The sequence below is a fragment of the Delphinapterus leucas genome, chromosome 13 (genome assembly GCF_059928025.1).
Source record: "Delphinapterus leucas isolate spDelLeu-1000000601 "Yukka" chromosome 13, BTC_Dleu_Yukka2, whole genome shotgun sequence".
Classification (NCBI taxonomy): Eukaryota; Metazoa; Chordata; class Mammalia; order Artiodactyla; family Monodontidae; genus Delphinapterus; species Delphinapterus leucas.
Genome location: NC_143141.1, coordinates 67,073,831 through 67,097,067, shown reverse-complemented (window position 1 = coordinate 67,097,067; position 23,237 = coordinate 67,073,831). Strand labels below are relative to the sequence as shown.

At 37.3% G+C, this 23,237-nt stretch overlaps 1 long non-coding RNA gene across 1 annotated transcript in view; it reads left to right on the top strand.

The window, feature by feature from the left end:
- The first annotated feature begins 2,932 nt into the window (after positions 1–2,932).
- Positions 2,933–23,237, top strand: part of LOC111174892 (uncharacterized) — a 203,934-nt gene continuing 183,629 nt past the window's right edge. The window contains exon 1 of the long non-coding RNA XR_002644584.3: positions 2,933–2,987. This is a non-coding gene — a long non-coding RNA (uncharacterized LOC111174892). The remainder of the gene's footprint in view (positions 2,988–23,237) is intronic.

The following is a 23,237-nucleotide window of genomic DNA, read 5'->3' as shown; positions in this document are numbered from 1 at the left end:
CACAGTAACAAAGGCCCAATGCAGCCAAATATAAATAAATAAATTTATAAAAATAAAAAACAATAAGGTTTTTTAAATACAGGATTCACTGTATTTAATAAAAGGAAAATATAATAGCTTAGGCAATGCATTTGGCCCATTAGCCTGTGTTCTTAGCCTACTGGGCCTTTCTATCCTCTCATTTAGGAATGCCTTTCATCTCCTTCAAGGTTAGCTCAAGCACCACTTCCTTACTGACACTTACTGGGATCAGTAGTTGTTGGAGGGGGTCATTGAGAGGACGTGACCACTGGATTGATCCATGAGCTAGACCAAGGGCATGGGAGGCTCCTCACCATCTCCCCTGTCTTTGGAATGCACATTCGGCCCACTGTTCCCACAGTGGGAACCGTTTTCAAGGACACAGACTTGAGAGAGTAAGGTGTTGTTGAGACCATCTGGACTAAATAAATAGGTGACTGAACCTAATTAAGGCCTCTGTATACACTTTTAAGACTCTGGTGGCAGATGCAGCAATCCAGTGGTTTTCAGCTGCCTAAGGCAAGCCTCATATGTAAATTCCCTTGCTTATGAAACTCACCACCTACCAATCTGGAGTGGCCTGCCTCTATCTTCAGTCTCTCCTTGCCCTCTGGTACTGGTACCAATTTGGAGACCAACAGTAGTAAGAACTAATAGTTCTTTATTTTTTTTAATCCCTGTTGTGTTATTGACTTTGGTGTCTTTTATAGTTCTTACCACATTAACCATTTAACTTTATTTTCAACTAAGTTTAAAAATTAACTGAAGGCTAATCTATCTAGTCCATCTGATTTTATTTTTTAAATTATGCTTTTTCTACTTTTAGCAGTTCAGTAGTAGATTAGTTTATTAGTCTTATTGATAGGATAAAAAATGGTGAATTAAGTATTTGCTCATAGAAATGTCTTTTTCTGTGTCATAAGACAGTGTTTCTGGATGAAAACAGTAAAATGAGAATCATATTTATTTAAATATCATAAAATGTCTGTCAATAATAGCAATTATAAATAGCAATGAACAGAATTTAATCAAAACTTCTCTTAACATAAAGTTTCTCAATCACACTTCATGAAAAATTGTTCTTCAAAGTTTTCCTCGAACTATGCAAAGATTGATAATAAATCAAATGTAATAAAGAATTAATTTTCTTAGGACAAATTAAATAACCAACTAAAGTCATTTTCCATTTTCATGATTCTGGAACCAAAACTATCTACAACCACCAACTTCCTTTCTGCATTAGCATGACATTACTATCCAGTTAACTCTTGCTCAGGAAGAGAAAAATTGCAAATAACTTTATCGTTCATTCTAAGAACTTCCCAGAAGCCCATTTAAAATGAACATAAGACTGTTCAATTTACAGTAGGTAGAATGAAAAGACTGCTTCTGAAGACTCCCTTTGAAACTCTTTCCTTAAAGCCTTAGCTTGCTCTGTCCATCAATCCTAAACTATTATATTATGAACCTTACCCCAATCCTGATGAAATATGTTGCTTTAAGCCAGGCTGCCAAACCTCATAGAAATCTCAATTTTGCTGTTCCTCCTCTGAAATGCTACCCAAATTCTGTTGAGCTAGTTAGCACTCCTACCGCAATAAGCAATAGACTCAATTTTCCCTTATCAACTGAAAATTTTGGTAACATTTTATCAATTCTTATTGAATAACCAAAGTCTCCTTTTTTCATTAACAAATTAGAGTTTATGCACACCAAACAAATTGTCTTCCAGGTTAGTTTTGAGTTCAGTAAATTTCTGGTTAAAAAAATAAAGTCTGTTTAAAGTAGTACTTGGCCTTCTTATGGAATGTATAAAGCTGTATTTTGATAAGGTGGGTAATGTTTGAAATTTCAAATCAAATATATCCAAGCTTTTATTAAATACAAAACTGCAACCGAAACCATTTCCTTTGACCGTTTAGTAATGTGGAGTTTATATATGAATGCTTTTTTTTCATTCAGGTAAAAAGTTTGAAATTTTCTGTTCCAATACTACAGAAGCAATGAGTTTCTTAAGTTATCATAGATCACTTTGGCTTCAAGTTTTTTTTTTTTTTTTTTTTCTGATGTACCTATCCTTTACTTGATTCTCCTATACAACTTCTTCTCAGAATAATGGTGTTTTAGCCGTTTAGGTAGCTTAAAGTAACTGAAACCGCATTAGCTTAGAAATTGGATGGGCCTGAGTTTTACTGTTTACTCTGTTTCATACTACCTTTGTCACTATTGAAAATTACCTCATCTTTTTAAGCATCAGTTTCTTCAGCTGCAAAATGGGAATAATATTATATAACTCCTAGGTTTGCTGTGAGGGTGAAATGGAATGGGAAATGTAAAGTACTTAGTACTGGCCTGGAATGTAGGAGGTACTAAGTCAGTGATAACATCTTAATTTTTGTTATTTACCATGTTATCCAAGGGCCTCACTTTAACGAGGGTACTTTCTCCTTCTAGATGACTCTATTTTTTGCTATCATATGCCTATCACTACACTGTTTCTTTAACTGGGGTACTTCTTTAGCTCATGGCACTTTCCTCCAAAATGTTCCATAAAAGATAAGCTTTCTCAGAGCCTACATTTCATTTGTTCAGGGAGCTCCACCTTCCTGCAGAGCTGTAAGCCTTAGTTTAAACTGTTATCCAAATTGTGGGCCAAATGCATTGCCTAAACTCTTATTTTTTTCCTTTTCTTGAATATAGTGAATCTTGTATTTTAAGAAATCTTATTTTAAACCATAGCAAATCTAATCTATTGTATAACCTCATGTACTTTTTAAATTGCCAGCTTTATATATTCTGATACACACTTTTTGAAAGCACAATTCGACAATTTTGTGCTCTGGTTTTGTATATAATGTATATACCTAAGACATTTTATGCCTCATAGTAACTTTTCCAACATTTTATTTCAGACAGCTCTACAATAAAGAATTGACCTCTCCTTGTCCTCAAGCAAAGGATACCTGGTAAGTTCCAGAAGCATAAATTCGTGTAAGTAATGGGAACTTTAGAGTTGCAGTCAGTAAGTGATTCAGAATACTCTGTGAGGGGACAGCTCCACTGGATAGCTCCCCCACACATCTAAAGGCATTGTGCCTTCTTTGTATGCGAAGATAATTCTACTGATCTTCCGTAATCAGTACAGTGTCTGTTGGATTTCCAATAGCAGGATTAGAATTATAAATTCTAGAAGAGTATAATGTAGAAGGACCTTGAAGTTTATCTAGTCCAGTTACCTTATAAGCAGCCAGAGGCTTAAAGACTTGCACAAGGTGACACTGCCCATTAATAAGAGATTCGTCTCTAGTACTCAGATTCTGTAACTCCCAGCTCAACACCGTTTATGCTTTACCTCAGATTTGGTTTGATTCATGCTCTTTCTCACTGTCTCCACTGGATTAATGATACATATTTGTTAGATGGATGACCAGAGGTGTTGTCATTTTTCTAAAGAGATGTCCATCTACCCTCTTCAGCTCAACAGAATCCATGCAACTTTATAGAATCCATGCAACTTTATGGAATCCATGCAACTAAATAACTCCTTTATTTCTGTCAACTTTGGAAAAATGAGAAAAAAATTTCACTACCAGGCATTGCATTGATCCCATTAGAAAGCCTTTTCATCATAAACAACAACAGATAGTTGTTCAACATTCACTGTGCTTATGGGATACTTTATCATTTTCTTTTCTCTCATTCTGCTGTAGGTATCTCTGTCAATCTGTATATCTCTTATAAAGAACAACTTTTGCTTAAAATTGTTCTCAGCTTTCTTGTACTCAAAGAAATAATCTATGTCTGAGCCTGCTTTTATACATATGCATTTGCTTTTGGGAAAATGCAAACCTCACACACTGGTTAAACTAATACATATGGCTACTCCATAGTAGGCCTCCACCATGAGAGCAAGATAGTCAAACTGCCTTCTACAATAGACATTTTATTTTTCAATACCAAACAAACATTCCTGTAACTGTATTATTTTCTTATAAATAAATAATTTAAAAGAGAAAATGTCACAAAGTTACTCTGGCTATTATGAATATGGTACAAAAGGGATAGAAAGAAAGACCAGTTCAGTGCTTAATGGGTTATATTCTTGCTGAGAACTACTGATGATTGGAAGATGATAGTGGTCTTGGAGATAGTAATAAGTGTATGGGTTTGGAAAAGTAGAGCCAAAGAATTTGCTGATGAGATTGGATATGGGGTGTGAGGAAAAAAGGCACAGTCGAGCATAATGTCTGGAACTCTTGAAAAGAGATGGGAGTCATTGCTGGATAGATAGTATGTTAAAAATGCCATGGACATAGAGACGGTCACACAGGAAGAGCGTGGAAAAGGTAATTGGGTTAAGTACTGAGCAAAAGGAATAGAAAAGTTGCATCCAGTGAGGCAGAAGAGATAAGCTAATACTAAAATCCAGAATAAGCTACTTTAGAGCGGGGGGAAGGTCATCTGTGCCAGATGGTGCTGAGAGATTGGTAAAGTGAGGGCAGAGGAATGCACATTGACCTTGGCAACTTGCAGCTCATTGGTGATCTTGAAAAGAAGGATTGTAGTAATGTGATGAGGAGGGATGAGCAATCAGAGTAGAGGTGAAGAGAGAATGGAAGTGGAGGAAATTGGTGTTAGCAGGAAGAAAATTAATTCAACAGATTTGGAGATGAAGTAAATAGGGATTGAAGTTGATAAGACAATTAGGGTTAAGGGAATTCTTTTTTTTGTTTTTGTTTTTTTTGCGGAACGTGGGCCTCTCACTGTTGCAGCCTCTCCAGTTGCGGAGCACAGGCTCTGGACGCACAGGCTCAGCGGCCATGGCTCACGGGCCCAGCCGCTCCGCGGCATGTGGGATCCTCCCGGACCGGGGCACGAACCCATGTCCCCTGCATCGGCAGGCGGACTCTCAACCACTGCGCCACCAGGGAAGCCCTCTTTTTTTAATATAGGTAAACAAACACAAAATAGAATCATGCAATGTAACTCTAATTTTGGTGTGGAGAAAATGTGTAATTTTCTCTACTGCTATGCTTGCCTTCTTGTTAGCTGCCACCTGCTGGCTAGAGGAGAAGAAAGTTAAAAAGTGTTTTTTCCAGGTAAAAGTTTAATTCAAACTGACTACTTAAATTATTCTTAAAAAGATTTCTAGAGATTGGTTCAAGATGGCAGAATAGGTGGACGTGCATTCACTCCCTCTTGTGAGAGCACCAGAATCACAGCTAACTGCTGAACAATCATCGACAGGAAGACAGTGGAACTCACCAAAAAAGATACCTTACATCCAAAAACAAAGGAGAAGCTGCAGTGAGACAGTAGGAGGAGTACAATCACAATAAAATCAAATCCCATAACTGCTGGGTGGGTGACTCACAAATTGGAGAACAATTATACCACAGAAGACCACCCACTGGACTGAAGGTTCTGAGGTCCACATCAGGCTTCCCAAGCTGGGGGTCCGGCAGTGGGAGGAGGAATTCCCAGAGAATCAGACTTCAAAGGCTAGCAGGATTTGACTGCAGGACTTTGTTAGGACTGGGGAAAACAGAGACTCCAATCTTGGAGGGCACACACAAAGTAGTCTGCTCATCAGGACCCAGAGGGAAGGAGCAGTGACCCCATAGGAGACTCAATCAAAACTACTGTTAGTATTGGAGGGTCTCCTGCAGAGCCAGGGGGTGGCTGTGGCTCACCACAGGGACAAGGACACTGGCAGCAGAAGTTCTGGGAAGTAATCCTTGGTGTGATCCCTCCCGGAGTCCACTATTAGCTCCACCAAAGAGCTGGGTAGGCTCTAGTGCTGGGTCTCCTCAGGACAAACAACCAACAGGGAGGGAGCTTAGCCCCACCCATCAGCAGACAAGTGGATTAATGTTTTACTGAGCTCTGCCCACCAGAGCAACGTCTAGCTCTACCCACCTCCAGTCCCTCCCATCAAGAAGCTTGCACAAGCCTTTTAGATAGCCTCATACACCAGAGGGCAGATAGCATAAGTAAGAAGAGCTACAATCCTGCAACCTGTGGAATGAAAACCACATTCACAGAAAGATAGACAAAATGAAAAGGCAGAGTACTATGTAACACATGAAGGAACAAGATAAAACCCCAGAACAACAGCTAAATGAAGTGGAGATAGGCAACATTCCAGAAAAAGAATTCAGAATAATGATAGTGAAGATGATCCAGGACCTTGGAAAAAGAGTAGAAGCAAAGATCGAGGAGATGCAAGAAATGTTTAACAAAGACCTAGAAGAATTAAAGAACAAAAAAAAATAGATGAACAATACAATAACTGAAATGAAAAATAAACTAGAAGGAATCAATAGCAGAATAACTGAGGCAGAAGAATGGAAAAGTGACCTGAAGACAGAATGGTGGAAATCACTACAGTGGAACAGAATAAAGAAAAAAGAAAGAAAAGAAATGAAGATAGCCTAAGGGACTTCTGGGACTACATTAAATGCACATTCACATTATAGGAGTCCCAGAAGGAGAAGAGAAAGAGAAAGGACCTGAGAAAATATTTGAAGAGATTATAGTTGAAAAATTCCCTAACATGGAAAAAGAAATAGCCACCCAAGTCCAGGAAGAACAGAGAGTCCCAGGCAGGAAAAACCCAAAGAGAAACACGCTAAGACACATTATTAATCAAATTGACAAAAATTAAAGACAAAGAAAAATTAATAAAAGCAACAAGGGAAAAATGACAAATAACATACAAGGGAACTCCCATAAGGTTAACAGCTGATTTCTCAGCAGAAACTCCACAAGCCAGAAGCAAGTGGTACGATATATTTAAAGTGATGAAAGGGAAGAGTCTACAACCAAGATTATGCTACACAGCAAGGATCTCATTCAGATTCAATGGAAAAATCAAAAGGTTTACAGACAAGCAAAAGCTAAGAGAATTCAACACCACCAAACCAGCTCTATAACAAATGCTAAAGGAACTTCTCTAAGTGGGAAACACAAGAGAAGAAAAGGACCTACAAAAACAAACCCATAACAATTAAGAAAATGGTAATAGGAACATACATATTGATAATTAGCTTAAATGTGAATGGATTAAATGCTCCAACGAAAAAACACAAGGTCGCTGAATGATACAAACAAGACTCATATATATGCTATCTACAAGAGACACACTTCAGACCTAGGGACACATACATACTGAAAATGAGGGGATGGAAAAGGATATTTCATGCAAATGGAACTCAAAAGAAAGCTGGAGTAGCAATACTCATATGAGATAAAATGGACTTTAAAATAAAGAATGTTACAAGAGACAAGGAAAGACACTACATAATGATCAAGGGATTAATCCAAGAAGAATATATAAAAGTTATAAATATATATGCACCCAACATAGAAGCACCTCAATACATAAGGCAAATACTAACAACCGTGAAAGGAGAAATAGACAGTAACACAATAATAGTAGGGGACTTTAACACCTCATTTACACCAACGGACAGATCATCCAGACAGAAAGTTTATAAGGAAACACAAGCTTTAAATGACACAATAGACCATATAGGTTTAATTGATATTTATAGGACATTCTATCTGAAAACAGCAGATTACACTTTCTTCTCAAGTGCACATGGAACATTCTTCAGGATAGATCACCTCCTGGGTCACAAATCAAGCCTTGATAAATTTAAGAAAATTGAAATCATATCAAGCATCTTTTCCGACCACAACGCTATGAGATTAGAAACCAGTTACAGGGAAGAAAATGTAAAAACACAAACACATGAAGGCTAAACAATATGTTACTAAATAAGCAAGAGATCACTGAAGAAATCAAAGAGGAAATCAAAAAATACCTTGAGACAAATGACAATGAACACACGAAGATCCAAAACCTATGGGACGTAGCAAAAGCAGTTCTAAGAGGGAACTTTATAGCAATACAATCCTACCTCAAGAAACAAGAAAAATCTGAAATAAACAAACTGACCCTACACCTAAAAGAACTAGAGAAAGAAAAACAAACAAAACCGAAGGTTAGTAGAAGGAAGGAAATCATAAATATCAGAGAAGAAATAAATGAAATAGAAACAAAGAAAACAATAGCAAAGAAAAATAAAACTAAAAGCTGGTTCTTTAAGAAGATAACGAAAATTGATAAACCTGTAGCCAGACTCATCAGGAAAAAGAGGGAGAGGACTCAGATCAACAAAATTAGAAATGAAAAAGGAGAAGTTACAACGGACACTGCAGAAATACAAAGTATCATAAGAGACTACTACAGAAAACTCTATGCCAATAAAATGGACAACCTGGAAGAAATGGACAAATTCTTAGAAAGGTATAACCTTCCACGACTGAACCAGGAAGAAATAGAAAATATGAACAAACCAGTCACAAGTAATGAAATTGAAACTGTGAGTAAAAATCTTTCAACAAACAAAAGTCCAGGACCAGATGGCTTCACAGGTGAATTCTATCAAACATTTAGAGAAGAGCTAACACACATCCTTCTCAAACTCTTCCAAAATATTGCAGAGGGCGGAACAGTCCCAAACTCCTTCTACGTGGCCACCATAACCCTGATACCAAAACCAGACAAAAATATTACAAAAAAAGAAAATTACAAACCAATATCACTGATGAATATAGATGCAAAGATCCTCAACAAAATACTAGCTAACAGAATCCAACAACACATTAAAAGGATCATACACCATGATCAATGGGGATTTATCTCAGGGATGCAAGGATTCTTCAATATATGCAAATCAAAAAATGTGATATACCATATTAACAAATTGAAGAATAAAATCCGTATGATTGTCTCAATAGAGGCAGAAAAAACTTGACAAAATTCAACACCAATTTATGATAAAAACTCTCCAGAAAGTGGGCATAGAGGGAACCTACCTCAACATAATAAAGGCCATATATGGCAGACCCACAGCACACATCATCTCAATGGTGAAAAAGTGAAAGCATTTCCTCTAAGATCAGGAACAAGACAATGATATCCACTCTCACCACTATTATTCAACATAGTTTTGGAAGTCCTCTCCATGGCAATCAGAAAAAAAAAGAAATAAAATGAAAACAAATTGGAAAAGAAGAATTAAAATGCCAGTGTTTGCAGAGGACATGATACTATACATAGATAATCCTAAAGATGCCACCAGAAAACTACTAGAGCTCATCAGTGAATTTGGTAAAGTTGCAGGGTACAAAATTAATGCACAGAAATCTCTTGCATTCCTATACACTAACAATGAATGATCAGAAAAAGAAATTAAGGAACAATGCCATTCACCATTGCACCAAAAAAAAAAAAAATACCTAGGAATAAACCTACCTAAGGAGGTAAAGGACCTGTACTCCAAATACAATAACACACTGTTGGAAGACATCAAAGATGACACAAACAGATGTAGAAATATACCATGTTCTTGGACTGAAAGAATCAATATTGTGAAAATGACTATACTACCCAAAGCAATCTACAGGTTCAATGTAATCCCTATCAAATTACCAGTGGCATTTTTTACAGAACTAGAACAAAAAAATCTTAAAATTTGTATGGAGACACAAAAGACCCCGAATAGCCAAAGCAGTCTTGATGGAAAAAAGGGAGCTGGAGGAATCAGACTCCCTGACTTCAGACTATACTACAAAGCTACAGTAATCAGCACAATATGGTACTGGAACAAAAACAGAAATATAGATCAATGGAACAGGATAGAAAACCCAGAGTTAAACCCATGCACATATGGTCACCTTATCTTTGATAAAGGAGGCAAGAGTATACAATGGAGCAAAGACAGCCTCTTCAATAAGTGGTTCTGGGAAAACTGGACAGCTACATGTAAAAGAATGAAGTTAGAACACTCCCTAACACCATACACAAAGATATACTCAAAATAAATTAAAGACCTAAATGTAAGACCGGACACTATAAAACTCTTAGAGGAAAACACAAGAAGAACACTCTTCAACATAAATCACAGCAAGATCTTTTTTGACCCACCTCCTAAAGTAATGGAAATAAAAACAAAAATAAACAAATAGGACGTAATGAAACTTAAAAGCTTTTGCACAGCCAAGGAAACTGTAAAGAAGACGAAAAGACAACACTCAAAATGGGAGAAAATATCTGCAAACCAATCAATGGACAAAGGATTAATCTTCAAAATATATAAACAGCTCATGCAGCTCAATATCAAAATAACAAACAACCCAATCCAAAAATGGGCAGAAGACCTAAATAGACATTTCTCCAAAGAAGATATACAGATGGCCAAGAGGCACATGAAAAGATGCCCAACATCACTAATTATTAGAGAAACGAAAATGATAACTACAATGAGGTATCACTTCACACTGGTTAGAATGGGCATCATCAGAAAATCTGCAAACAACAAATTCTGGAGAGGGTGTGGAGAAAAGGGAACCCTCTTGCACTGTTGGTGGGAATGTAAATTGATACAGCCACTATGGAGAACAGTATGGAGGTTCCTTAAAAAACTAAAAATAGAATTACCATATGACCCAGCAATCCCATTACTGGGCATATACCCAGAGAAAACCATAATTCAAAAAGACACATGCACTCCAATATTCATTGCAGCACTATTTACAATAGCCAGGTCATGGAAGCAACCTAAATGCCCATCGACAGACGAATGGATATTGAAGATATGGTACATATATACAATGGAATATTACTCTGCCATAAAAAGGAATGAAATTGGGTCATTTGTAGACACATGGATGGACCTACAGACTGTCATACAGAGTGAAGTAGGTCAGACAGAGAAAAACAAATATTGTATATTAATGCATATTTGTGGAATCTAGAAAAATTGTTCAGATGAACCAGTGTGCATGGCAGAAATAGAGACACAGGTGTAGAAAACAAATGTATGGACACCAAGAGGGGAAAGCAGGGGGTTGGGGCTGGTGGTTGGATGAATTGGGAGATTGGGATTGACATGTATACACTAATATGTATACAATAAATAACAAATAAGAACCTTCTGTATAAAAAAATAAAATAAACTATTCCTAAGGAAGAAGTGATCAAGTTGCCTCCCCCAGCTTCTCTCTAATATAGCTTCTCTCTCTTTTATTTGAGAGGAGGGTGTTGCATCCCTGTGGTGAAGGGAAAGACTCAGATCCTGTGTGGTACCATATTCTCTCCTAGTTGATGTTTTTTATTCCAGGTATTTATTGTTGAAGTCCATGGCTGCTCTACTTGATGATCTGCTCACTCTCATGGGTTCTCTGTCTTAGTCAAAGCTCAAGGATTCTCCCTGGCTCTCTCAGCATCCACTGTCATCCTGAGTCCTTGCCATTTCTTGTGTCCTACCTTCTGGTCCAGTGCTAGGGACCAGTCAGTGCTCCAAAGTCATTTCATCAGACAAGGCAAGTCCCAGGGAATCAGCATAGCATCCATGCACCCACATGATGAGGGCACATCCAGATATTTAAACATCAAGGCCATCCTCTGCCTGACCACACTGTACCCCCAAATCCATAAAATTATGCTTTGGTTTGGTTCACAGATCCAGTCAGTCAGAGATTTACTCTTTTTCCTGAGTCATAAATGTAGAGCACCCAATGTCATTGGTGATACTTTCATTAATCCAATGCAACTGAATTCTACACTGCAACCAAAACCAGGGAGAGGATTATTCAGACAATAACATGTGATGTCCTCCCCATCTCTGGAGGCAAAAAGAGGCAAGCTTTAGTACACACCCCATCTCTTTCTGCCTTGATGTTCTTTACTTAAATTTTAATTCTCTATGTTCTCTCTCAGTGTACAAAAATGGGAGGTAAAGGAGTTTAACTCTTCATTTTATCCTTCAGGGTGAAGGATTCCTAAGACCAACTAGGAGGAAAGTCATGCACTAAGAAAGGCAAATTCTGAAGTTTCATTAATTATATTTAACATATTACCCCGTGCATATTTTAATGTGTTGGTGATAATGATCTAATGGAGAGAAAGAAACCAATAGGGATAATTTTAGGGGAGAAGACCTTGTTGAGGAGAAGAAATGGGACTCTAAACCACAAATGAATGTGTTGACCTTTGATAAGACTAGAGACGCTTCACCCACTTTAACAGCAGATAACAAGGTAGGAAGTGTGGGTGTAAATACAGGAGGGTAGGAGACGTGACAGAAAAAACATGGATTTCATCCATATTCTCCATAAGATATGAGACTAGATCATCACCTGAAATTGAGAAGAAAGAGTGCCAAAGAATTTCACTTATCTGAAGAGAAGATGAGAAATGTTTTATAATTATTTTATTTTATGTGAATATTTTTCTCCCATTTGGAATGTAATCATATTTCAAATTATTCATGACCTCACCTTTATACTTATGTTAACCCCTCAAAAATTCTTTTTTTTAATTTTTTATTTGGGGTATAGTTGTTTTACAATGTTGTGTTAGTTTCTACTGTACAACGAAGTGAAATTCCCTGTGCTATACAGCAGGTTCTTATTAGTTATCTATTTCATACATATTAGTGTATACATGTCAATCCCAATCTCCCAGTTCATCCCACCCCCACACCCCACATCCCCCTGCTTTCCCCCCTTGGTGTCCATACATTTGTTCTCTAAACCTGTGTCTCTGTTTCTGCCTTGCAGACCAGTTCATCTGTACCATTTTTCTAGATTCCACATGTATACATTAATATACGATATTTGTTTTTCTCTTTCTGACTTACTTCACTCTGTATGACAGTCTCTAGGTCCATTCATGTCTCTACAAATGACCGAATTTCATTCCTTTCTATGGCTAATATTCCATTGTATATATGTATACATCTCTTTATCCATTCGTCTGTCGATGGACATTTAGAAGAAAGCTTTTTAAAAAATAAATGTTTAGTCTTACTAGTAATCGAAAAGTTAAATAATAAGTTATGAATTTATAGCTTTTATGTATTAGAAAAAAATGTTGTAATGCTCAGTTATGGCAAAGTGATGGTAAAATTTGTAACATACATTGTGTAAATGCAACTGAAATAAACAAAAATGTTTCATCCATTAAGTCTTCATTTATTCAATAACTACTTATTGAGTACCTGCTACTTGCCAGTCATTATTCTAGGCACCAGGATTGTATCAGAGAATAAAACAGACAAAAATCTCTATCCTTGATAAGCTTCCCTTTCAGTGGGATGAGGAAAACAGAGATATTAATAATAATAATAAAATATCAACAATGATTACCAGTTGAGGACTTATATGTTCCAAGTACTTTGATTAACTATTTCTATTCATCACACTATTTAATACTTAAAATAATGTCCCAGATTGTATAATTTTCACAAAAGCCTTATGAGGTAGTATTGTTAACCCTCGTGTCATGGATGAAAAGACTGGGAGCTTACGAAAACCACACAAGATAACACAGCACGTGACAAAAGAGATTCTGCCTCTCTCCTCAGCCTCGCTCTTCTCTCTTTACGATAGGCCCAGAAAATCACAGGGAGCCTAATTTTTGAGGAATAATGTATTGAACTACATAAGGATAAAACTTTCATAGTATTGTCAAAGAGAATAACATGAATGGAAATAAAATTGGAGTACACATGGCAGCAGATGGAGTTTATAAGGATCATGCAACACATGGGAAGACAAAAAGTGACAGTAAATGAGTGAAAAGGAGCACAGTGGGTTAGTTCGTCACATTTTAAGCACTATTCTCTGCACCCCCAGTTCCAAGGCATCTACCACCTAATCTGTATGAAAAGCTATTGATCAAAACTAAAACTTGTATTTATAATGCAGGTCTGTAATTGCCAAGAAATTTAACTATTCAGTAAATGAAAATTTATTCATAATGTGTGGTGGTCATTATTGTCAAGCAATTTTTTTTTGTTAAAAATCTCAATTTCAGAATCTGGACATGACATAGATTATATCAAACTACCTTAATTTGGGGAGCTTCAATGGATACTTATGTTTAGGTAGGGAGCAATATGTCTGGCTGGGGATACCTGTGTTCCTACCTAGAGACAGAAAATAAATGTGGATTATAGAATTACACTTCCAGTAACTACCCCAGCTACTTCCATTTTACTGCCATCTCTCACCTGGATTCCTAACAGGTGTCCCTGCTTCTACTTTTGCGCCTACCAATCTATCTTCATCTACCAGTTAGAGTAATCATGTTAAAATATGAGATGATGTCACTCTTCTGCTTAAAATCTCACAGTGGTGCTCCATTTCATTCAGGTTCAGAGACTACAAGGCTTTATATGTTTAGGTGTCTATAACCTTTATCATCTTAAGTCCTGCCACCTTCCTCTTTGTATACTTCATTCCAGCCACACTCATTCCTGTCCCATTTTTCCGACATGTCAGGCAGGTTCCCATATTAGAACCTTTGAGCTAGGGGACAGTTGCCTCTGCTCAGAAGACTCCCAGATACTTGCCTGACTAACTACCTTCCTCTTGGGGGCCCTTGCTCCAATGTCTAAACGTCACTTCTTCCACAAGACAGGTCTACTTCCAGCTCCCTCTTACTTTACTTTGCTTCAAACATGCTCGCAATATATCCATTTGTTAACAATAATTTCACTTTCCCTATGTCCCCCTGCAAGAAGGTAAGTTCTAGGAGGGAGGGATGTTAACCTATTTGGTTTACTATTATATGTCAACTTCTAGGTACATAGTAGACTATCAGTAAATATTTTATCAATGACTGGCTTTTTAAAAATATCTGTAACCAGCATTTCACTGCTGAATACAGTGACCTGCACAGAGCTGTTATTTGAAAAATAGGTGGATTTATTTATTTTCTAAACTTTGTAGGTGCTCTCAGATCTCCCTGATCTAATTTTCCTAGGACTTATACTGGCACTTACTTTCATATTTGTCCCTTCCTTATGGAGGAAACTCTGTCCATTTTCCTAATATTTAGAATTTAAGCATTTCAGTTCTTCGGGTGAAGTCAGTAGCTTGGAGATTAATCTCTCTCCTGTTTTCTCTTTGCTTGCCCTGAACAATTGGTTGCCTTTCCTAGTTGTGCCAAATTGGGGGCTAGACCACCATGTGTCAATTCCTTATTATTCCACTCACCCATCTCTCACTTTATCCTGTATATACACATATACTAAAGACATAAATTTATATTGCTAATAATCATGAGAATCATCTGGTCTTGATCATAGCAATTTTTTCATATCCACAAACTCTTCAATATATTTTGATATATAGGTCTTGTTATATAGGTCTTGATATATAGGCCTTGTTAGGACATTGCTCTGGTTCTCAATTTTCACAAGGTTTCCTTCTTAAAATTCTCCCTGTGGTTTCTAATGTACAAACTGGTAATTTTACTTTATTTTTATTCCTTCTCTCTCTTGAAGATAGAATATTCTATAAATCCTCTTTCTTGGAATATAGGGAGATCTTTTCACAGAGCTGTTTTGTCATTTACCTGTGAGGATAGATGGGACAGATTTGGGATTGATGGAAAAATTTCCAATTAGATCTATGTTGCCTTCATTTCCAATGAAAACAACAACATGGGTACATATGTATATCAGTACAGTCATTTGGTGTGTTTTAAAAACTCCCTGGTTAAGAGTAATTAGAAAAGCACTTCAGTTCATGGTGATGTCACACTGAGTAATATAAACCAACCCTCTTGCTGATTATAATTTAAAAATATAGATGGATTTTAAAAAACTTTCTAAACATCAATTAATTAACAAGATACTGAGGAATAACTAGAGTAACATGTAAGAGAAGAAAGAATTCAGAGAGATGAGCCTGGAGTTTGGCACATCTTTGGTCCAGGAGCATTTGCTAATCCAGAGGAGCTGCTGAGAAGGTCTTTGACAGAGTTTCAGGACTTCAGGGATAAAAGTTGGAGTCAAGGGTTTGCCAAAGGCAAGGTCCCTGGATGAACTTCCCTGTCTTAAATTTGAGAACCAAATCTAGGAAGAAGATTGAGTCAGAAGTAAAACAGTCTTAGAACAGATTGCAGCCCATGTCAAGTCACTTAGGTGCCACAGAAAAATTGGATGAAGGTGAACCTGTAAAACTAGGACTTCCAGGCACCTGTAAAGTAAATGAAAATTCTCCCTGGAAAATAATAATATCATCTTGAGCCTCAAATTATTTCAGCTGAAGTTTTCGAATGCTATGTCTGGCAACAAAGATAGGAGGCACAGGGAGAGAAGTCAACATGAAAGGGAACCACTACAAACAGCCCATAGGTATGTCAGAGTGGAAATATTATGCTAAGATTGGGGAAAAATATTATGTTCACTATACCCATAGAAATTAAAGTTGAACTTAAAAATATTATCAAGGATATGGAAACTAACATATTATGATTTTAAAGAAAAGAACTGACTAGAGGGCTTTCCTGGTGGCGCAGTGGTTGAGAGTCCGCCTGCCGATACAGGGGACACGGGTTCATCCCCCGGTCCGGGAAGATTCCACATGCCGTGGAGCGGCTAGGCCTGTGAGCCATGGCCGCTGAGCCTGCACATCCGGAGCCTGTGCTCTGCAACGGGAGAGGCCACAACAGTGAGAGGCCCGCGTACCGCAAAAAAAAAAAAACAACTGACTAGAAACTCTAAAACTGAAAAATAGAGTAACCAAAGTTAATTACTCAGGAGATGCATTTAAGGACAGGTTAGATACAGATAAAGAAAGAATTCATGAATCAGAAAATAGGTCAAAAAAATCCATCCAGAAGGAAGTGGAAGACGCAAAATATAAAAAGTGAAAAATAAAGAGACCTGGAGTATACAGTAAGAAGGTTTAAATATTTACTTGGAATTGAAGAATAGAGAAAAGTAGCCAAAAGGCAGAAGAAATATTTGCAGAAATAGTAATTTTCCAAAATTTTTGGAAGACATCAAGTAACAGTGTTACAAAGCCCCGTGAATTTCAAGTAAACCTGAGAAGCCTAATTGGATGGAAAAAATAGTATAAATCAGTGAATTTTATTCAATTGAATTGGAGGGTATTTTATTAGAAATACTCTGTTAATTCCCTAGTACAATTGATGTAAACCATACTAGGAAAAAGTTTGCTGGTTAGGGGTTCCACTTTAATCAATATATCTTAAAGGATTTGGAATTAACATACTTGTTTGAAAGTATATCTAAAAAATTATTGAAAGTGGTTTGTTTTATAAATTGGTTATACATTTTTCTTATATGATATATTTTCCTTGGAGTCCAATTTGTTTTCAACAATGAAAGGAAAATAATCGTAGCAATATACAAATTATCACAAATTGAAAATTAATGTGTTCTAAATTTATATATACTGACTTTAATATAGTGAGATGAAATCATCATTGTCCCATCAGGTTTCAAACTTTATATGAAACTGTTTATATAGTTTTAATATGATATTAAATTAAGCAAAACAGAACTCTCCAATCTCTGGGCTTCTGCTGCCCTCCTCTTTTGTTTAATTTTTAAAAAATGTTTTTCTTTGGTGGACATATGAAAAGGTTGAATAATGTAAACAAGCTTGGAGGAAAGCCTTCATACTTCTGTATATCTACCATCTAATTTTTTAATTAAGAGTGCCTGTAGATGACATCTCCAGACACTGTCATATATTGAGAGAGAGTATGTAAATGACAGAGGTTCCTCGTTTCCCAGTTTTCTTCTTCTGACTTTCAGACACTCTTTGTGCTAAATTTCCAATCTAAAGCTGAGATGAAGCCTCCAATTACAGAATGCAACTGTCCTCCTTGAACTATAGCTACCGGATGGTAACGTCAAAAATTCCCCACTAGAGGCTTAACAGGGAGTCAAGTGATGAAAGGAAATGAAAGAAATCTTGGCTGATTTTCATGAAATAATCTCCTGCCTGGCACAAGCCCATATTGGGCTTCAGAGTGATCTTCAGAGAGACCTGGGGAATGGAACTGAATGAGCCTTCACAGCAGGGCAGCAGTGCCTGTGAGACACACTGGGGCGTATTCAGGGCAGAAAAAATAATCAGAAGTTGGTAAATCTTGGTAAAGCCCGACACTGGTATCCCATTCGTCAGTGACAGTGAGGTCAAACCACTTCCCCTTCTCCATGTGCTAAGGAGAGAATTTCAGGGTGCATTACATATGAAATGGATGTTACAAACCATTTTTTTTTTTTTTTTTTTTTTTTTTTTTTTGCGGTACACAGGCCTCTCACTGTTGTGGCCTCTCCCATTGCGGAGCACAGGCTCCGGACCACAGGCTCAGCGGCCATGGCTCACGGGCCCAGCCGCTCCGCGGCATGTGGAATCTTCCCGGACCGGGGCCCAAACCCATGTCCCCTGCATCAGCAGGCGGACTCTCAACCACTGCGCCACCAGGGAAGCCCCATTTGGTTTTTTTTATAACATCATTTAGTGAGAGGTGCTCATCTTATTTCTGTCACAAGCAAGGATGAAAATGTGTACTTTCTGAAAGAGGGGAATGGGGATTAGAAGGAAATTAGGGCAAAGAAGTGTGAAAATAAGTGGAATTAAAATGGGGGGATAAAACAGATTTAAAAATAACAAAATAAAAGCAAAGTAAAAGTATGTATTGAGTACCATATTAGTACCTGATAATTTCATATGCTTCTTATGGAAACCATAATGGAGAAAATTAAAGTGAGGAAAAAATGTAAAGAAGAAATTAAAAACCTTCTATATTAAAATACACTCAGAAAAGTTTTAGTCTGCCCTTCCTTTCCTTCCTTCCTTTCCCTTTCCTTCCTCCCTCCCTTCCTTCCTTCTTTCCTTCCTTCCTTCCTTGCTTCCTCTATTTCTCTTTCCTAAAAGCTACCTTTTAAATTAATCTTTGAACTCATATCATAGACATTTTGGGAAAAAGATGCCTTATTTTATCTTTTATAAAACTTATGGTCTGGTGTATGTAAATTCCTGATACTACTTCCAGTCATTTGGTCTTAAGTTTTGAGGCCTAGGGAGCTATGTGAAATCCCTCTCAATTGTCCTAAAGCTATTCAAAATGAGTTTCCTTCGAGACTTGGCAATGGTTAAAAAAAAAGTAATAAATCTCCTCCAGTATCTCAGAATATAAGTAGCCTTACTTTTAAGTATGCATTGTGCTATATTCCAGGAGAGAAGTCTTTGCCATTGTGGGTCAAAACCTTTTAGGTCTACCAGACCTCTAGAGCTGCCATTTAGGTCCCACTAAATGGCTTTCCAGTTGTAACAAGGGCTTGTCCCTACATAGTGGCATTTCTGAACTAAGTTAGGACATTTCTATCCAGGTTTTCTGTGTTATGTAAATTCTTTGGGGGCCAGTTTCTTCTCCGCTGCCAGAGTGAGACTTACTGGTAAAGAAACCCAAAGTGGAATAAGAATAGAATAGTGAGTGATGGTGGCAAGTTGATCAAATTCTCAGCCAGAAAATTGAAAGGGAGATATCACATTTTGAAGTTGAGGCAAAAGTGTAATAATCTAGAGAAACTCCTCTAAAGTCTACCAACCAGGGAAAAGAGACTAAATAGGAGATCCAGTAAGTCAAAATGACATAAAATCAAAAACATCAAAATGACATCCATCTAAATTTATTATATATCACCTTTAAGGAATGAATCCTCCCCAGAATAACTTGCTGTACTGTCTCAGGTACTAAAAAATGGCCTTAGAAGTTAAGTCTTAATAGGCTCACTGAGTTGGTCATCTCTGCTCATGTTTTAACCTCTGGGCTGGTCTGAATTATACAGTAGCACCAGAGATGATAAAGGAATCTCATAAAAAGGGACATATCTGATCAAATTTAATCTACTTATTTTATTTTACAGGGGATTTTCCTTGATCCTAATGGTAAGAACAGAGAGAATATACTAAAACCAGGCTAGTTTAAAATTAGTGCAAGATATCTGGATGAGAAATCCCTCCTTTTCCTCCTTCCTTGGATATCTATTAGGAGCTGCAACACTCTTGGATTCATCATCTGAGCAAAGCAATCAAAGGTCTTTTCTCTGATGTGACCATTCTCATTACATTCTCTCCCAGTTTATGGCATTATTTGTCCATGATTTTCTAAGTATGCAGTGCCTATCTGTATCAGAGAGTATGTATCAGGGACATGGTTTTCTCATGTAAGGATAGGGTAGGATGGTGTAATCATGTAATGTAACCCAAGAAAATTAATGGTGCTGTATGAGTGTGTGTGTGTGTGTGTGTGTGTGTGTGTGTGTGGCAGGTGGGGTTGTTGCTTATAACATTTGGGAGAATTAACTCATGAGTGCCCTGATGTTTTTCCAGGTTGATTTTTTGGAACACTGTCCCTCTCAGCTAAATGTGTTGTTACAAGATGGGCAGAAGGGTGAAGGATAGAGGTGGGGATGTGGTGCTGGAAAACTGAGAAAGCTTCTTACCATATTTATGCATAGTTTGGCTTTTATTCATGTTTCGATCTTACATTTAAACTTTTTTTATTGCACTATAGTATTTACAATATTGTGTTAGTTTCAGGTGTACAGCAAAATGATTCATTTGTATATATATATTCTTTTTTAGATTCTTTTCTATTATATGTTATTACAAGATATTGAATATAGTTCCCTATACTATACAGTAAATCCTTGTTTTTTATCTATTTTATATGCAGTGGTGTATATCTGTTAATCCCATACTCCTAATTTATCCTTCCCCACCCCTTTCCCCTTTGGTAACCATAAGTTTGTATTTTATGTCTGTGACTCTGTTTCTGTTTTGTAAATAAGTTCATTTGCATTACTTTATAGATTCCACATATGAACTTCTTGTTGACCTGTATGAATTTTTTTTTTTTTTTCTGGCCGCCCTGCATGGCTTGTGGGATCTTAGTTCCCTGACCAGGGATTGAATCCAGGCCCTCAACAGTGAAAGTGTGAAGTCCTAACCACTGGATCTCCAGGGAATTCTCAAAAAACTTTTTTCAGTAGATTGTTAGAAGGTAAAAGGAGAAGAAGAGAATAGCGAAAAAAGATTATCATAGAAGTGGAAAACATATAGGGTTGAAAGGTGTAAAGTTATGCATGTAAAAATAAGTGGGGAGAGGGAGAAACTAAAATGTAAAGTTCCATAGTAAGATATTTAAATACATTAAGCGTTTATGGAAGGATTCAAAGCAAGAAAAAAGGCTTAGTGCTAACAAGATTTAAAAATAATCAAATGAGATACAAAAAAACAAGAAATGAGGACCCATGAGGGAGAGCGAAAACATTTCAAGTTGGATCCAAATATAGCTCTAATTAAGAAATAAAAAAGGTCAGGAGCAAAAATATAAACATTATTTTAAAAGTAGAAACATTTGAAGTAAATAAATTATTTTTAATAAGTAATTGAAACATAAATAATATATTTTCAATATACAGATAAAAAGTTTAGCTTTAAGAGAAAAGTAAAGGAGACTAAAAAAAATTCAGATTAAAATTTTCAAAAGAATGATTCAAAGTAGACAGAGTTAGTCATAAATTTCTTAGTTTGGATCTAATTTCTCCTGGTTAACAGATCCCTACTGAAACTATTTCCCTGATATAACTACTTTTCACCTGTCTCAAAATGCCCCAATAGCAGGTAAGATTTTAAGCCTCTAGCTGTGAAGGACACAGTTTGGCACCTTGATTCATCAGGCAGATAAGTGATCTAAGAAAATAGAGAAGAGGTGGGAAGAGGAAGAATCCCTAACTGCCCCAAAGACCCCAAGGAAACATTCTACTTTTTACTGATTGCCAAAGACTTTCCCAGAAGAAAGTGAAACTTCAAAGGTTATTAGGACAAAGCATGGGGGACAAAGTCCAAGGTTTAAGCAAGGATCACAGCAACTACATTCAAATAGCAATAAATCATATTAAAATGCTTCATCTTTGATGGGAATGTTCATAATTTGACTCTTCTTTCCAATCTTCTTTCTCTGTGTTCTCTTTTATTTGGCTTATATTGTAGCCAAACAGAAGAGTTTAATGTTACTTGTGCTTAGAGGCCACACAGATTTGAGCCTTTGTTTACACTGTCTTCTTCTTGACTACTCTCCCCGCCCATTCATATGAACATATCTAAATCCTCTCTCTCTCTCTTTTGTTTTTTTTTTTAATTGAGGTATAGTTGTCTTACAATAGTGTGTTAGTTTCAGGTGTACAACATAGTGATTCAAAATTTTTATAGCTTATACTTACTCCATTTATAGTTATTATAAAATGCTGGTTATATTCCCTGTGCTGTACAATATATCCTTATAGCTTATTTACTACATACATAGTTGTTTGTACCTCTTAATCCCCTACCACTATCTTGCCCTTAGCTGATCTGTTCCTTTGTATCACTTAGTCTACTGTTGATTCCTTCCAGTGTATTTTTTTATTTCCATTATTGTATTCTTAATCTGTGTTTGGTTGTTTTTTATACTTTCCAAACTTTTGTTAAAAACTTCTAACTTCTTGGTCTGACACACATTCTTCTCCTGAGTTCTTTGATCATCTTTATGATTATCACCTTGAACACTTTCTTGGGTAGAATGCCTATCTCTGCCTCATTTGGTTCTTCTTCTGGAGTTTTATCTTGTTTCTTTGTTTTGAGCATGATCCTCTGTCACCTCATTTTGTCTAATTTGCTGTTTTTATTTCTGTGTATTTATTTGGTAGGTTGGTTATGTTTTCCAACCTTGAAGAAGTGGCCTTTTGTAGGAGATGTGTATACATCTCAGCATCACACTCCCTCCTGGCCACAGGAGCTATATGCTCTAGGGGTGCCCCCTCTGTGTACTGTGTGGGTCCTTCTGTTGTGGCAGGCTGACTACTGTGAGTGGTCTGGTGTGTGTGGCTGGCCCCTGGCCTGCTCGGTTGCCAGGCCCTGCCTTGTTTGGAGGCTGCCAGCCACTGATTCATGGGGTCAGGTCATGAGGCAGCTGGCTGCTGAACCCCAGGGGGCCTTGGGGCTAGTCCTGGCTCACTGGTGAGTGGAGTCAGGTTCCAGGAGATATCAGGTCTTATGCTAGCCCACAAGTGAGTGAAGCCATTTACTGGAGCTAATGCCAGCACACTGGTGGGCAGAGCTGTGTCCTGAGCTCTGGCTACAGGGCCCAGGAGACGCAGAGCTGGTATTATACTGTTGGTGGGTGGGGCTGGTTTCTGACATAGCTGGCTGCAGGGTCCAGGGTGTTCTGAAGCTTGTATTGTCCTGCTGGTGGGTGGTGCTCTTGCCCAGCGAGTCCCAGGGCTGGTTCTGGCCTGTGGATGGATGACATGGGTCATCACAGCAGG